Source organism: Planococcus citri, chromosome 1, assembly GCF_950023065.1.
Source record: "Planococcus citri chromosome 1, ihPlaCitr1.1, whole genome shotgun sequence".
Classification (NCBI taxonomy): Eukaryota; Metazoa; Arthropoda; class Insecta; order Hemiptera; family Pseudococcidae; genus Planococcus; species Planococcus citri.
In genome coordinates this window covers 43,285,444-43,302,464 of record NC_088677.1, presented here as the reverse complement: position 1 = coordinate 43,302,464, position 17,021 = coordinate 43,285,444, and the positions used below count along the sequence as shown (strand labels likewise).

The 17,021-nt window shown below is 35.5% G+C and overlaps 1 protein-coding gene across 4 annotated transcripts in view; it reads left to right on the top strand.

Moving 5' to 3' along the window:
* The window catches only part of cut (homeobox protein, cut), a 90,529-nt gene that overhangs the window by 12,105 nt on the left and 61,403 nt on the right, over nt 1–17,021 (top strand). The gene's annotated exons all lie outside the window — the stretch shown is intronic.

Sequence of the window (17,021 nt, the reverse complement as noted above, 5' to 3'; positions counted from 1 at the left end):
CGTATAATACATATTTCACAATAGCCGAAAAACAAGCTACCTATATGTGTCTATACTATACCTACCTACGATAAGTTATAAACCTTTGGGGAATTTATAGCAGTAGAATACCTACCGATAACGAATGTATAAGTTCGATAAAGATAGTATGATAGTGAAGTGAACGTATGACCTATAGGTATAGGGTGGCATGTTGAAAAACATTTCAACACGCAATATTGCAGGCATCAGCCATCAGGAATCGAATACCTCCCAAAAGTTACCAATCGTCGAATTAAATGCGAGCATTGAAATGAGCTACTTTCATTCATTAAATTAACATATTTTCAAAACACTCGTTTCATTATGTCTTATCTGCTATAGGTAGTAATATTGTGTATGATGATGACATGACAAGGACGTTAATGGAATTGTTTTCATTACACGTTGGAAATAGCCGAAATAGGTATTCGATGGTGAGAAGCTTTTCCCTCAATTCCAAATTTTTCTCAGCAGTAATAATTTTTTATTTCTAATGGCTTGATTCCTATAACAAATAGGATAGGTACGCATCCTACTGTTGCTGAATGTTTCACGTATACTTTCTTGAGACTTATCCGAGAGAGCCTGTATCATTTGCATGCGCTTCAAACAATATACCTACTTATTTCTAAAATCCGATTGCAATTTTAGTCACGTTTACGAATTTCCATAAACAAGAAATACAATGTCAACTGCTTCATTACCCGCCAAAATGCTGTATTTGTGCAAATAGTTGATTAAGAGGTTAATTCGGAGTAAGGATTATAGAATATTTATACAGATTGGTAGGTAATATTCGGACGTTTTCTGCCTTTCAAAAACATTTGCAAACTTTTCGGGGCAAAAAAACTGGTCAAATTTTTCAATATGTACTTTTACCTATATCTACATATGTACTTTGATGAAAGCATTTTCTAGAACGTGCAGACAGTTCACGTAGAGATAAATCACCTATATGTATAATAGGTACTCGTTTTCTCCGATGTTTTACTGACTAATTGACTAATTGCCAATCTAAAAAAACATACCTATACTACCCAAGCCAATTGATAAGAGGAGAGTCTGAAAAGTTTTCGCATCTATTTATTGAAATCGTATCTAGCTATATTTACTTACCCTTTGGATTAATCTGCGATGTTTCAAGTTGTTAAAGACGAACGAAGGGTGTTTGAAAATACACTTAGCTCGATGGAATTCCATTTATCAAGCGGTAAATACCTATAGGAAGTTTGTCCGAAGAGTATACTTTTTATATACAATACGTTTGTATTGTATCAATATAGCACCTTGAGACGATTATAAGTTTTGTGGTGCAAAAAGTTGACCGGCTTTGTTTGGGTCGGTCGGGTCCCTTGATACAAGATAGATATACTTACTTATTGGTGTCGTTCGTTCGTCTGCAGAAAAGTTTTTCTACGTTATCGTAGTCTGCCGAAAATAATTAGTCGAACGTTCGTTGACCCGAAGCGTTCCGAGGTGAATTGAGTCTCTTTCGTACGTAGGTTTGAAAATCCAGTGTCAGATGGACCAGAAAATAGAAATACATTTTAAAGATGAATAGGTATATATCTACTAGATATGTGTAGATATATAGGCTATTCTAATATGCGTGTGTGGTATATAGTTAATAAATAATAATTAGGTTACTCAATTTCTTGGAACGTGAGGAGAACGAGAAGACTATTCTCCAAAATGGGCACCGGGCAGAGTTGAAAATTCACACATTTCCCAATCCAAAAATATTGTTTTCAATTTCATTACTTCTTGGCAATTTATACCACCAAATGTTAGAGAAATTAAAAATCAAAAATTGGTAAGTATGTACTTTTCTACTGTTGAAGAAATTGCACACGATGAATATTATAGTTAACTGGTTTATTCAAGTCTAAATACAACAGTTGCTTTATATGTATATCTACAGCTACACACGTGGTAAACCACGTCGTCAAAATAATGCCGAGTGTGTGTGCAGTGTGAGTACGGAGTACCTACTTAGTTTTTTTCTCGTGCTAGCATTTTGGTTAAAGGGTAAGGAGACGGATGCACGATACGGATCCGATGTGATCGCTGAAGCATCGCGAACCCTATCTCGACTGCGCTTTCACTTCGAAATTTGGACATCGTGTCGTAATTATACCGACGTATATATTCTCACCAGTCAGTCTGAGGTGGCCACACGTTACTTAATTAGCACCAGCAGGCGTTAACCCGGGTGCGTGTGTTGACTAGTATATTTTTTGCCCTCTCTTGACATTTGCAGCATTGGTTTAGTACAAGAGAAGGGAAGTATCGTCGGGCTGTTTAGTTTTTAAATGCAACACAACGTTCCTGAAAGTTTCAATTTTTGTTTAATTCGTAACATTCGACATTTTATTTCGACGAGTAGATATAATTAATCGTGACCAAATCGAAGGATAAAAATAGGAGACTGGCATAATTTTTGAATCGACTCTCAGCTCAGGTTGATGAAATTTGTGCAGTCTTGTGCAGAGAAGGAAGTGTTAAGGGCAATCACACCCCCCCCCCACCGTAAAGAACGAATAAAAGAACCCATTGAATGAAATACACAGTATACCTACCTATTAGGACGGGTGGTATTAGAGGATACGTACAAAAAATTGATCTGTCTATTCTTAGCCTACTTTTTACTAAAATCAATTTTAAAATACATTTTTCTGCCAGTTTTTCTCAAATCGTCGATTTAAAATGTCCCTTTCTTGCCCACTACGTCACAACTTGCATCAACAAAATCCCTCCCCGGGAAAAAATCTCCATCACGTGTTGTTTTTTAACCAATCAAACACTGCCAATAAAAAATATCGATACCGCAAGTGTTTCCAATAGGTTAAAAAAACAAAACAAAATTAAACGATCCGCCATCGCAACTCGTAAAATTTTTTCATTCGTCTACGACTGCCAAAAACAGAGCTCGCTGTTAAAGTGATAATTGAAAAAGAAATGTATAGCTCGGGCTAAACATAACGGTTTCAATTTCTTATGATGTTTTCTTTTGATTGGAAATTGGCGGTAATATAAAGAGGAGTTTTTTTGGCAGCTGCGGTCGCTTCGGTAATATGCGCTTTTCGCTCGAGGGCGTAGGTGTACGGATGTTTATTAATCCGCCTAACTTCATTTTTTGGCTACGAATGACATTTGAAATAGTAATCGCTTTAATTGTCATTTATTAACAAAATGTTGAAAAGAAAAGGGAAGACAATCAGTTTAAAATAAAACGCAGCCGCAGTGTTGCCAGAACCATCGATGAAAACGGTTCAATGACGTGTGTAGCCATAAAGGACTATACCAGTCGGAATCGACGACGTTAAATGAAGCGAATATTAATTGCCATAAATGAAGACTGTCTCGAAGTGTCAACTTTGTGCGTAGGATTTTGAAATATTGGCTAACTTTGTATTATACATATACTATATATGCTTGGTACAAAAAAAAAAAAAAAATACACACACAATAGAAAAAGTATGGAAAAGTGGTAGCACTGTCAACACTTTGATCGCGCTGGTATTCTTTATGCGATGTGAATTTATTATAATTGCGTTACTGACTTAGATTAATCGCAAGATATGGTTTTTTGCAATTAAAACGAGTGTTTTTCTAAAAGTACTTCTAGTTTTTGGCTCTGTGTAGGAGGTACGTAAACACTTTTATTTTAAAACGTATTATACTATTCAATTTTAAACTGACTTCGTATGTTTTCGATGAATACTTAACGTCGAATTTCACCATTAAAAAAAAAAAATCGAGACGTTACGGCACGCTTATTAGTCTTGGTCGGCTTATTTCTTTTGACAGAATATTTTGATATTTTCTCTGTAGGTATGCATGTGTATGAAATGAGCGAAAAGTTTATTGATTTATTTATATTTTATTTTTTTCATTTCTTTGAGTTATGTTTCTGACGGAAAATTCCGCGTTGAGCTAGGTAATTTATGATGAAAAATTAGGGGGGAAAAGTAGTCCTTAGAACTGCATGAAATTAATTTCATACTTGCAAATTTAAATTTTGATCGAGGAATTTTGTTTTTCTGGTATGGGTAATTGTATTATTGTCAAGTGGGTAATCGATATTTTTTCAAAAACTGGCCTTCTTATTCAAAGTGGGTAATTACCTATAATTATAAATACTCGAGTGCATTCATTAATATGAGGTATAGCTTATCTATGTAGTTGTAGGAATGGAAAATTTTCAAAATTATTGCAAAAAGAATTTGTTGCCATCTGAACCCTCCCGTCACATGTCTCGATGTCTCATATTGTGAGAAAATGTGTAGCAATGGATACCTTCCCATGGCAGTGAAAATGAAAAATTCTAATTTTTTGAAGAGAGAAAAGAGCACAGGCCATATTTATAATTAAAACGTGTATCTAAGATAGCATAAAGTGGTTTTAAAAAATCACAGCAGGTTTTTTTTCAATATTACTGCTAAAAGTTCTATAACCGGAATTCTGCAAAATCAAATGTGACTGAATATTGAACGAAAGTTTCAAAAAAAAACAAAACTTAAAATTTTTGAATGACTCAAATAACCTATTTTGGTTCGGTCATGAATTTTTTCTATTTTGGAACAATTTTTCGTTCAATTTGTTCAAAAATTCAAGATTTTTACATGGTTTTGAAATTGAATATAATCTTGTGAAGATCTTCAAATTTTGATGTACTCAACCATCCCGAAATCGAAATTTCAAGATTTGTGAGAAATCCCCGTCACAAAAGCTTGCAATTTTTTTCACCAGAAGTTGACAACATTTTCAAGAACTAAACTTCCTGATTTTTTTAGATCTTTTGGCTTTGGAATTTTCGTCAAAATTCTAAAATCGTTCTTTTCGAAAATTGAATAGAAAATGATCTTCGACCTTTGGCAACACCGCTGATGCAAGGCAGTTGCTGACAGACAGTATATGATCTCTGGTTGGCTTTTGGCAGATGTTATTGAATGGATTGGAATATAACCTTGTGCTTGGCTCGAGGAAACCCATAGGATACCTAAATAAGTATATTGGATCGGTAATGTGCTGTAATCGGCTTGTTTCTTTTGCTTCTTCTTCTTCATCATCATGATCACGCTGTCATAAAAATATAACGATCGATTGTGATTTCTAATCTCATCAAATTACCTATTTTTTTCGATTTATTTTTACGAGATCGTTGTTTAAATGTAATAAAAAACTATAAAGTAACCTGCGTGCGTATCTATAGTCACTACTGTACTTTTGAAAGATTGAATTTTTTTCATCGTCATCATAGATAGATTCTTATACCTACCTATTGTATAAGCGACATGGTCGAATATGAAATGTACTTTTGATTTATGCTGTCGATAAATTTTTATTTTTGTATATTTTTATTAGAACTGTTATAAAAGACCTTTTATGGTAATATAACTTATATAACTCTGACGAGAAACTGGTTTGCCGACTTAAATTGTATCCTACATTGTGATCATCCCCCCCCCCGCCTTTGCTTCAATGTATCTAAATGTAACGACGTCTCGAGGTATTATAAAAAAATTAACTATATTTATAAAATTACAACGTCGTAAAATCCAATTTATCGATAAAGTAAAATCCGTAATGGAAGAGGAAAATTTCCCTGTAATAAAAAATTCGAAAGAACGAATCGAATATGTATTACGTCGATCGAAGGCGTTCGATCAGACCACTGGGAATGAGGTGACGAAGGGAGGCCATATCGTGGCAATTTGGCACTTTGGCAGTCTGGCAAGTGGCAGCATGGTAATATTGGTTTTGGTATGTATATTGTATGTATACTATGTATCGATGCTGGACGATATATCACGTTGGTACTATGAGTGGAAACAGGAAAATTGTTAAATAATTAGCCGAAAATGGTAAATTATACATACTCTACATGTATAATTAATATCGATTCGATTGGTCGACCTTGGGCCAAGATGTTGTTATGGTATTAATGAGGAGGTACCCCGCGGAGAGTCTCAATTAAAGCCATAATTTATTCTCAATTTCAGTCAATAATCAGGTTTGTTATTTTTCAACGTCTGTCATTACAATGTTTTAAGTTAGTGTGGTAAAAACTGCGACAGTGAGTGCTGCTGTATGGCGTATACGATTTGTTTGGCGTTTCTGTGCATGGTAGAATGTTTCGATATGGTAATTAATTCAGGTTCAGTGTAGCTAGTGTGCTTTGAATTACGTTATCCGCCGTTTTGGTGAAGATACTCTGTTGGCTTTACGATCTGATAACAATTTGTTAATATGTATGCCAGCATCTCAGCGGGGTGCAAATTAACTAAAAATTATTCTACAGCCGATTTCCTTTTTCGTCAAAATTTTTTTCACTAAATCGATAAATGAACGAGAATGGAATGTGTTTTGTTGCAAGTTCTTCATCTGTGTGTATGCTGCAACCTGAAGCGAAATAAATGTAGGTACATCTACATATAGGTTGATCCGGGCGGTATCATGATTGAGCAGCCGGCATCGGCTTCGGCACAGGTTATAATTTTGTACATCCAAGTTGTGCTGCCAGACGAAGTGCGGATGCGGTACGAGACTAAAGAGTACCTATATAGGTACTCGTACATGGAGCATGGAGCGTGGTGTATATGTATACCTATATCGGTAGGTGAGAGGACAAGTGCGGAGTATTTTCGGCAATTCGTCATAGTGATACGCGTGACGATAACTCAGTGCCATGCCATGGCATAGGTAACATAATCCGCGCATCATGTGTTACGATTACGAGTATGTACGTCTACGTAGACGTATCTCTATACCTTCCTACCTATCTGATAAATACGCGAGCGCAAGCGTTTATAGAATAAAATGATGAGCATAACTCAAAGCTCAGCATATAGATGTATAGGCGCGTTTCGAAATATCTAAATTTAAACGGATATCGTGGTTCAGAAAATGAAGAAATGATGCCAAATTCTATAAAATAGAAATTTATGTTTTTTAGTTGTCGTCGGCCACAGTAGAGGGTGGATATACGCTACTGTTGTTATAAATGCCTTTATTTATTATGATGAGAAGAATGTTTACGATTGCAAGCGCAGCAAGTATAAGTACGATATACTATATCGAGTATATATGATGAAGACGCGATGAGGAGTCATATAAGAACGAGGTGGCGGCGGCGACGACTACTACCACCACTAAGAGACGATGTTATGTTCCGCACCGCTAACGGATAACTCTAGCGGATAACTTTCATCTAAAGACAAACATTTACATTTATCTGAGGTTTACGGCTTCCGTATTAATCATTTTTCATGGCGACGTTTTCTTGCATGGTGCATGGTTGCTTTTTAATGACTTTTCATTCTCGCAACTTAACACTACGTAGGTACCTATGTATACTTACCTACCGATACTTACGTACCTATGTATATGAATTAAGTATATATCAATTCGCTTAAATTTGTATGTATTTACAGTATCTACTTGTCAGTTTTTTCTTCTTCGCACTTTGGAACACGTCTGCACATACTTAGTCAAAAAAGCTAATCCGTATCTGCGCATATAGTACTAACCATTAAGGTACACACAACACTGAAATGGACCTTTAGGAATCTGTAGTTTACTCTATGATCTGATTATCTTCCTCCTGGCGCAAAATGCATTTAATCCAAAACAACTCTTCTTAACGAACAATTCGTTCGCGAAGGCGACTTGATCACATGTCAACGAATCATTCGCGATTTACTTCATCCGATATGATTAGAGTTAGTTTTTGGTGAACATCGAACAATTTGACCAAACGTACATTGTGTGTGTTAATGCGAGTTCTACAAAAATGAGCGAATCGTTCAGGAATGATTGATCTATAGTAGAAATGAATCATTCGCGATCGATCTAATCAATTATTATTCGTATTAATGAAAGTTTTATGAATCCTGCCTAGTTCGATGCTCAAGAATGTTTGTTTCTGGGACATTTTTTTCTTGGAGCAAAATTACAAAATACATATCTACTTAAATCTTGAATTAGGAAGAGAATTTTTCATTTTTATGTGGAAGGGGATTTTTTTGGTTTTGGAATTGGTCCACGCGCGTCTCCTCTACTCGTCTCAGGAGCAAATACAGGCCTAACGGAAATCGTGAACAATCTGATCCTATGAATCTTTGTCTGCCCAAACCCAAAATGTTATTTTCTTTTTTTTAGGAGTGCGGTGAAGGAAGTGGAGGAGGAAAACACTTGCTTGATGATGTTGAATTATTAGAACGCGTAAGGTATCTATGTTTTGTTTTATCAAACCGTTATAGAAAAGATTGGGTAGAACAATGGTGCAAATTCAATTATTTTTTGTGGGAACTGGGAAGGGAGGAAAGAGATTCTCAATCTCATAACCTATGCTAACCCAAGCGAATTTGATTCAAAATCCTGACTGCACATCCATAGACTTGCTGTAAAATTGCCAATCCTGAATCCATCTTCTTGACACATACGAACATTCTAACATTAGAACAGGAATATAAAAGTAGTAGTATCTAGGTGTCGGGTGACAATAACACCATCGCTGTACCTACAAGCACGAAAGGTGCGAATGCTTGGCTATCGGTTATGGTTGAATAAAAGACCAGCAGGTGGTATCAACTTGTGCACGGAGACCAACTGTACTAGGCATCCTTCTTCTTTAGTATACGAGATATATAGTTTTGTAATCGAAATGATCACTCGACTTAAAAACTTATGCTGGTTCGATAGAGTTACAGGTATTGACGCGTAAATTTTGATAAGCAAAGGTGGCAATTTATTGGCACGTCGCATTGAACAAATATGCAACCTGTTTCAACGCTATAGGTAGTATTTGTAATCTCTTACAGGTCGATATTATTAGTCGATTTTTTCCCGCCAAAATACGAGTACCTACCTAGGTACTTTATAATTTCGATGATAAAAAACAATAAATCGTAAAATTTTTACGTTATTAAAATACATAATATGTACTATACCTCATAATTTGCAAAGATTATACAGAGTTGTTCGATATTCGGGTATACTGGTTACTGTGCATATGTGTTTGTTATCTTATCGAATATTACCTACATGCAAATAACGATTGATTTTTAATTTTGCATAAACTTGTTCACCTTAACGAACCGAACCGCGTTCGTTCGATTGTTGAAATGGTGTTTTTCATGCATATAATCGAATGTAGGTACCTCTACCTGCATCTACATAACGAAAAGGCGAAAATTTGGCCGTCTAACTTATACCAATGTCGGATTAAATAAAATTTCTTGATTTATATTTCTGATTATCGCCGCCTTACGCTTTAATTGGAAACTAGAAAAATATTTGAATCAATATGCAGACAATGATTTGGGTACCTACCTTCAACCTTGCACCTTGGGCTTGAACGACATCGGGAGAGCTAAAAAAAAAAAAAAAAATGCCATTTTCGTTGGCGATTGATAAAACGAAATTATAGATCGGTTTTGTATGCTCGAGGGGTAAAGAGGAAGAAGAGGGATTTTGCTTTTAAGAAAATACTACAGAATATAAATAATATGGATTGGTATGGTTTTGTAATGTGTTGGTTTTCGTTGAATGAGCAGCAGCACCAGCAGCAAATAAGAGTACGAGTATGTCTGTGTATATAGTACCATACCTATAGTACACAGACATATAGCACAAAGGCTTGAACGAGAGAAGTTACACAGGCTCGAATGCGACCACTATGATAAATGGATTTTATTAAAAGTTTCAGTCGAGAAAAGACGTTCGATCTAAAATCTCGCGGATTACCGGGTGGGATGTTAATTTATGGGTTGAACGTTTTGAAGAACGACTTCGGTAATAAAGGATTGGGAGATACGACTGATAAATTTGCCTCCGCTGCGCCCTTCGGCACACGGAATCCATCGTCGTATATATATATAAAATATGGATTAAGCGCGAATGACTTATGAATACGGAGAGAAAATTAAACAATGTGATTTGCGTACACTGGTAAGAGACGAATCGGTAATAATAAGGCGAGAAGACGGGATGTAAATCGGCAGCCGTCGGTGGAGCGGCTGAGCACAGGGGGCTACGTCGGCCGAAAGGGTTGGAGACGCTTCACGATGACTGAAAAGTGATACCGAGGCCGGGGAAGAATGGCAAAAGTACAGAAACGGCGATAGTAAAGGAATTAACTTTGATGTTTTCGGGTCGGGAACCTCAGAATGTGAGGGCTGATGAGAAATATTTGTTAGGGTTTCCAAATAAGCCAAATAAGACCTGTAACCAGCGACGAAGCAAGGATAATCAATAGCATATCTTCTGTTTGCACAATAGCCTTGATATATGAAATGTTACAACATATAAGCGCGTATCTCTATACATTATACATATACGTCGCACCGCTGCCTGCCTCGCCGTATCTATCGTTTATTAAATAGGACGGTTCAAAAATTCGCACCACGTTTATGAAAAATATTCCTATATAGCGTCGCCTTTTCCTTATTAAATTCTACGTCCTGTCTATCCTCTCGTGTGCCTATACAGTGTCTGAATAATTTTCCTAATTTACATATTACATTCGGTTCATCGTTATACAATATGTATAATAGGTGTACACAATTTTGCAAAGAGGATAGTCTATGTATACCTACGTATAAGTATAGGTAGCTCGACTGTATGTTGAAAATAGAGAGGGTGACTTTCTTATTTTTTATATAGGTACCACAGGCAAGCTTTAACTACATCTCGGTTGGAGAAAAACAAACGCGATGCACTCGTACGATAGATTAACTCGAAAATTGACTCGGATTATTTTTGACAACAAGGTGTAAATTTGATCGCGTAATGATAATGGAATTTCTAATTTTTCGAACACCTTACTTCTTCGTCTGATAGATATAGGTACTATATAATACATGATATCTATACATGAGCGGCCTGGTTGTGCGAAGTGTATGTATGTATGTATACGAAAACGTTGTAAATATCAACTTTTCAAATCATCCCTTACGTGGCGTATTCTTCTTGTACTGACATCTATTAATCTGTCTCTCTGTTTGAACTTTTATCGCAAACTCACCCCTCCGAAGTGTCGTTTTTCCTTTTTCCTTATACTGTGGTTTTACTTTCACATTCGTCTCCTTCCAAAATCAAGGCTGACATTCCGACTACTCATATTTACCATCTAACTTTCATAATAAAATTGGGGTTCGTTGCTTTTCATATTAGTACTGATGCTAATCAAATGTGAATAATGTGATGCCTGTCAAGCCGTTTATTGATAACGTTAAAATTGTAATTTAAAATTGCCATGCTTCGGCTTCTTCAGGCGCGCTGTGTGTGTGAAATAGTTCACCGGTACCTATGCTACAGCAGTCTATAAAATGCGATCAAGGTGGGAATTAAATTTTCAAAGGATAACGTAAATTTTGTGACATATTAATTTTATATGTATATTCAAAATGATGTGTCGGTTTACTTTTGAGATATCTACCTAGTACCTATACCTTACTTACCATCACTCTAGCTTGAAAGTTTCAACTTTGTGGTTAAATTTTTGCACAAAATAAGAAGTATACCTATAAGTAAAAAAGCGTGGTTTTTCATTTTCACACCGTTTTTCTGAGCAAAGGGGAGAGAAAGAATAAGAATCCCTGAAAACCGACATGATCATACGGTAAGAATGAAGTACCATATCCATCTACATAAGTGACAAATTTTTGCAGTCATTTTATATTGCCTATAAAAATAAATAAAAAAAATTGTTTAAATGATAAAAATCATAAAATCGCCAAAAATTAAAAAAAAACCACATCACGTTCCAAAGAGAAATTTACCTATTGTAAAATTTTCACTCATCAAGTGAACCTGTAACCAAAAAAAAACTGGCGATCAATGGAAAATCATTGAAAATTGAGTACAAATTTTATTGAAACCAGTTCAACAGAATTTCGGTGAATCCCCAGTTTAGAATTAAATATCAGTAAATGGGTTCAAATAAGTAGATACAATAGGTAGGTAGCTATAGGTACATGAAGAACCTACATGCATAAAATCAGTTCCATGTACTTCTTATGCCCGATATAAAAAAGTATTAGTTGCTTAATTAGCTATATAACTGGGTATCTCTCATATTATGTTGCATTCTTTCACAATATCCATTGATGAAAGTATCCCAATGAGTCATTCATTTCTTCAAGTCCGAAGTACAAAATATATGAAACAGGTATGTGCCCCACGAATGAAACGCGTTCATTAAATTGATGAAAAAATGCGTAAAATGCCGATAAGAAATGCGAAGATGGAGCAGTCTCTGTTCATTGTGTAGTAAAATACAAAAATTCATGAATGGTCGACGTGTAGTATATTGTGCGAGCATCGAGCAAGTTGCGTGTATTGAATTACTCGCGGAATGCGAATAACAAGAGTAGGAGGAGGAGACGTTAGAGAGGAAAAGTCTACCGACGTCTAGTCTGGAAAGCACAACAAGTACGAAACATTTCTGTTAGGTAGCGCTGACTAAAAGATCTTGCTGTAGTGTTACAATATTCTAGTAGCGTATTTTAGAGGATATCTACTTTGTTTTCGTTGCCGACGCTTTTGTGAGTGAATTCTGATCAGAATTTTTTGTTGCGAGTGGATGAGTCTACTAGCGAAATGTTTATACCTAATTGATGACATTTATTGATTTAACCAGATTTATGTACAGGTATTTTTAATAGGTATAGATATAGATATACTTAGGTACTGTGTGTAATGAACTTCTGTAGTGAATATTTTTGAATTTTTTATTGCTCGTATTTACATTATAAAAGATTTCGGTGTTTGATACAATGGAGCGAATGCATCCTTTAAATTTCGCCAGCGTATTTCTCACCGAATAAAAAATGCATTGTATCGATGAATTTCTTTGTGTATAGGCACTGGAATAGGTACTTATTTATATAGGTAGTAGGTACGGTGCTTAAAATTAGGACAGCTAAATCAATAGGCAACTCTCATCTTATGCAGATTTTTTCCTTCAACATCAATTAATAATTCATTCAAGTATATCGAAACTCTCGCATCAAGTTATCCTTTGAGTTAGTTTGGCATGTTGAGAAGGCAACAGGTGGCTTTGTATGAACTTCTTGTTAGAGAATGTTACTTGTAATTATTGTACCATTTCATCCTTTTAACGCTTCACCTGCTTGTTGCAGTGGATATCTACAAAGACATTTTATAATATACAAGATTATATATAGAAACCTTGAAGCAAGAGTGAATTTTTTGTACATCTACAGCGTTTTGATTTTTTCCCCATTTTGGAAACAACTAATGAGCCTATTGCGAAATTTATTTGTAATATAAAAATAATAGTTTTCCTAACCAGGTTGAAAATGTGTGATTACTCTCAATTTATGGTTTGATTCAATGATTCCTCATCTGTATAAATTTTATTGGCTGACAAGAAAAATAAAACACTCAAATGTCACATTGCAGAAATGAAATTTTACATAGCAAATTGCATGGGTATTTTTTTTGTATAGCCTGTTCCAGATAGTTTTTATGAAATACAACTTTTTTTCCGAATTCATCAAGTGGTATCGGTATCGATAAGTTGATTATTTTAAAACCTACCTTTATGAGGAGGATACTTCTTTGTGTGTAGATGAGAATTGAAATGGATCAACTTTGTGTATCTATAACCGTGAAACGTACTTACCTTCCACTTCCTCGTATTAGGTGTACATTTTGTTAAAGTGTTTCGAAAATAACTATATACGTTCTAAATTAACCTCATCTTTCTTTTGCCTAACCCATTCCGTATGGTTGCTTTTCATTATCGCATGCGATAGAGGCAGTGACTGGGGAGGAAGGGACCATTTACTATTAGCAGTAATAGCCCGTTTCTCCGACTAGTCGAGCTATATTTTTGACGATATTGATGGTTGCTTGATGAAGTTGCCGACTGCATTTGCTGCCAAAATCTACACATATTTCGGGTGTCAGAAATGAAGACGTCTCGAAATGTCGTTTTTGATGATCCCTACTCGGTGATTTTCGAAGTGTTTATTTCCGTTTCATATGTATACGCATTATATACGCCGAGAAAAATTGTTACACTTTTAGATTAGGTATTCGAAGAAAGTGAAATGGGTCATGTTTTGTCTGTCTATACTCGTATTGTGAATATATTTTTATGATGATGATGTGCTCATCTGTGATGCTGCTATGAGTATACACGAGGGGTTGTAATGAACCCATACCTGTCACATTATGATGCTTTATTGATGTAGGTAGTTACCCACATACAAGTATGTGTACAAGGATCATGATCCTGAAGTAGGTAATTTGTTCCAGTTGAATGGTTTTGTGATTTTTTTAATCATACTTTTTTCAAAAAAATCTTCTGTAGCAGCCATTCATTGGTTAATCTGAGCCTGACTCCCTTTCCCATACTTGTCATATTACCACTCTCACACAGCTACCAAATGTTGCCATTGTTTATTGGCCCAATTTGATTAAAAATTTCTGTGCAAGTGTATGTGTTATGAATCCCTCAACGTCTGATTAAAATTTGGCTCAAAACATACCATTTTGATGGCAGATATCGAAGATAGGCAATCAATCTCCGACTATACAGTGTTTACCTATGAAAAAACTTATGTACACTTACCAATATGTATGTATTTGTACAATAGAGGAGCGTGCCTAGGCTCGTTTTTTAAATTATATTTTAATCGTTACCACGGCTGATAAATTATAAAAAATGAAAAATGTCCGACAACGAGGAACCTACACGGTTGCTTAGAATAAATGAAGCCGATATGTGGTCTACCTACCACTGTTATTCATGTTGTATTCAGCATACGTTGGTTGCTGCCATACGTCTTGAAACATTTGCTGCCAAAGATGTAGAATAGGTGCAAAGACAACTCGTTTATGGCGGATAATAAAGTATAAATCAGACGTTAGCATTGGTATATAAAACTAACGCGGAAAGGGAGAGAAAAAAACAATACAACTTGTTTGCTGCCTCCAACATCGGATTCAATTGCCATTTTTTTTTTTTTTTGTTGCATCCGTGAAATTAACACGCTTACGCGACGAACAGGTTACACAAGGCGCATTGGAAATTAATTATAAATTAGGAATACGAAGCGACGTCACCGGTGCTGCTGCTGTATCGCATAGTCTTTATTTTAGATAGGTATAGATACGTATAATAAGTTAAAGCATATAGGAGTACTGTATATAAAGAAATGAAATCTTACTCTTATTTTGAAAACTCCGATCGCCGTCATTAAATAGGTATAAATCAAGTGCCAACACGATTTTACTCTTGGAAGTATTATTCCGTCTCGGATTTACTTATAGATAGATTAATAGACGATATGAGACGCGATGGTAAAGGAAACCAAGAAATATGGCCGAACTGATTTTAAATCTCTGGCGTATAGAAGGAGAGTACCTATGTGTGTAAACGTACGTATACGTAGTACCTAGCTCAACTACAATCAAATGGAAAACAAGAAACAAAATTAATCAAATGTCAGTCGTAGTTTTAAGATTCATAATTTTCAGGCAGAACCGGTTTCGTCAGAAACCACTAGCGGACTGTAGGTGATTTGCATTACACTAGTTTCAAACCTCTTCGCGTCGCCATAATAGAGTTTACTTCGCTTCTTCTCACCCCCCCCCCTCCTCGGAGTATGCTTCACGTATCTGGTTCTTTCTTTATGTGTAAGGCTTTCGTTAATGGGCAACACGAACCTAGAAGGCATCGATTTTCAATTGTAAACAACCGGAATGACGAGCCGATTCGGCAGTTTTTCTATCACGTCATTCATCGAGGCAAGGTTGCCATGGAGGATGATTTGATCCCGCTATCATGGAGGGGGTTCAATTCAAAAAAAGCAGGTTTCCCTGCTCCTGCAATAATCGGCGTTTAATTAACTCGTTCCAGCATCTTGGTTTATTTCATCTATACTAGTGATATAACTGCGGCCGCGGGGACGTTGACGTTGGGATTTGTCGTGATTTGATGTAATGCACTAGTAACTACTTGGATGATGTATTTATGATGCCTTTAGGTGTGCACGATGTAAGACTATATAAGCTGATCACTGACCATCATTCAACAATACATTGATATTTTCGCTGGTAATCCGTATAATATGATTTTGCTGTCAATTTTGAAATTTTGAATTTGGGGAAAACACTGAAATTCAGCTCAAATTGCATCTTACGTAGAAAAGAATCAATGAAGCGAAATGAAAGTATTTTACCTACCAATGTTTCAGTGGTTTGTTACTGATTTTTTGAAGACATTCAGTCCTGATTTCGGTGATTTCATTTCAGAGATCGGTTTTCTCCTACGGTTCTTACTCAATTTTTGTGAGGTTCATTGGCCCTTCAATGCCTTATGATAATATTCTGGCGCTGGGTTGAACGATTTTTTGCAAAGAATTTAGAGTAAATAGGTAGTAGCTACTTTCAGCCTTGGAAAGTGTCTGAATCTTAAAATAAAATGCGTGCATTCTGGGGGAAAAAATGTAAGTAATTTCCTGCTTTATAGGTGGTTGAACAAGGGTAGGTATAGGTAGAGGTAAAAACTGAGTATCTTGGGTATATGTACTTATTGTGTAGATATAGTGTCATAGTGTGCACAGAGAAAAATGTATTGCACTTTTTACTATAAATCATGAGATTTTGGATGGAGTCTGAAAATTTGACAATTTTTACTATAAATTATAGTAATTTGTGCAATGCTTTTTGAGAGAAATTACTATATTTTATTAAAAAAATCAAAAATTACTATAATTTATAGTAAAAATTGTCAAATTTTCAGACTCCATCCAAAATCTCATGATTTATAGTATAAATTCCAACATAAATTTTTCTCAGTGTGTTTTAAAAAACGACTTTAGGTACCTACTACCTTATCAGTTATCAGAAATAGAAACCATTGGTATATATCGTAATTTCATCAATTTAAATTACCAGCACTGTGATGGGCTCACATTTCAAGTTACAAGTCTACGTTTTTTTCTCATAAACAGGTATGT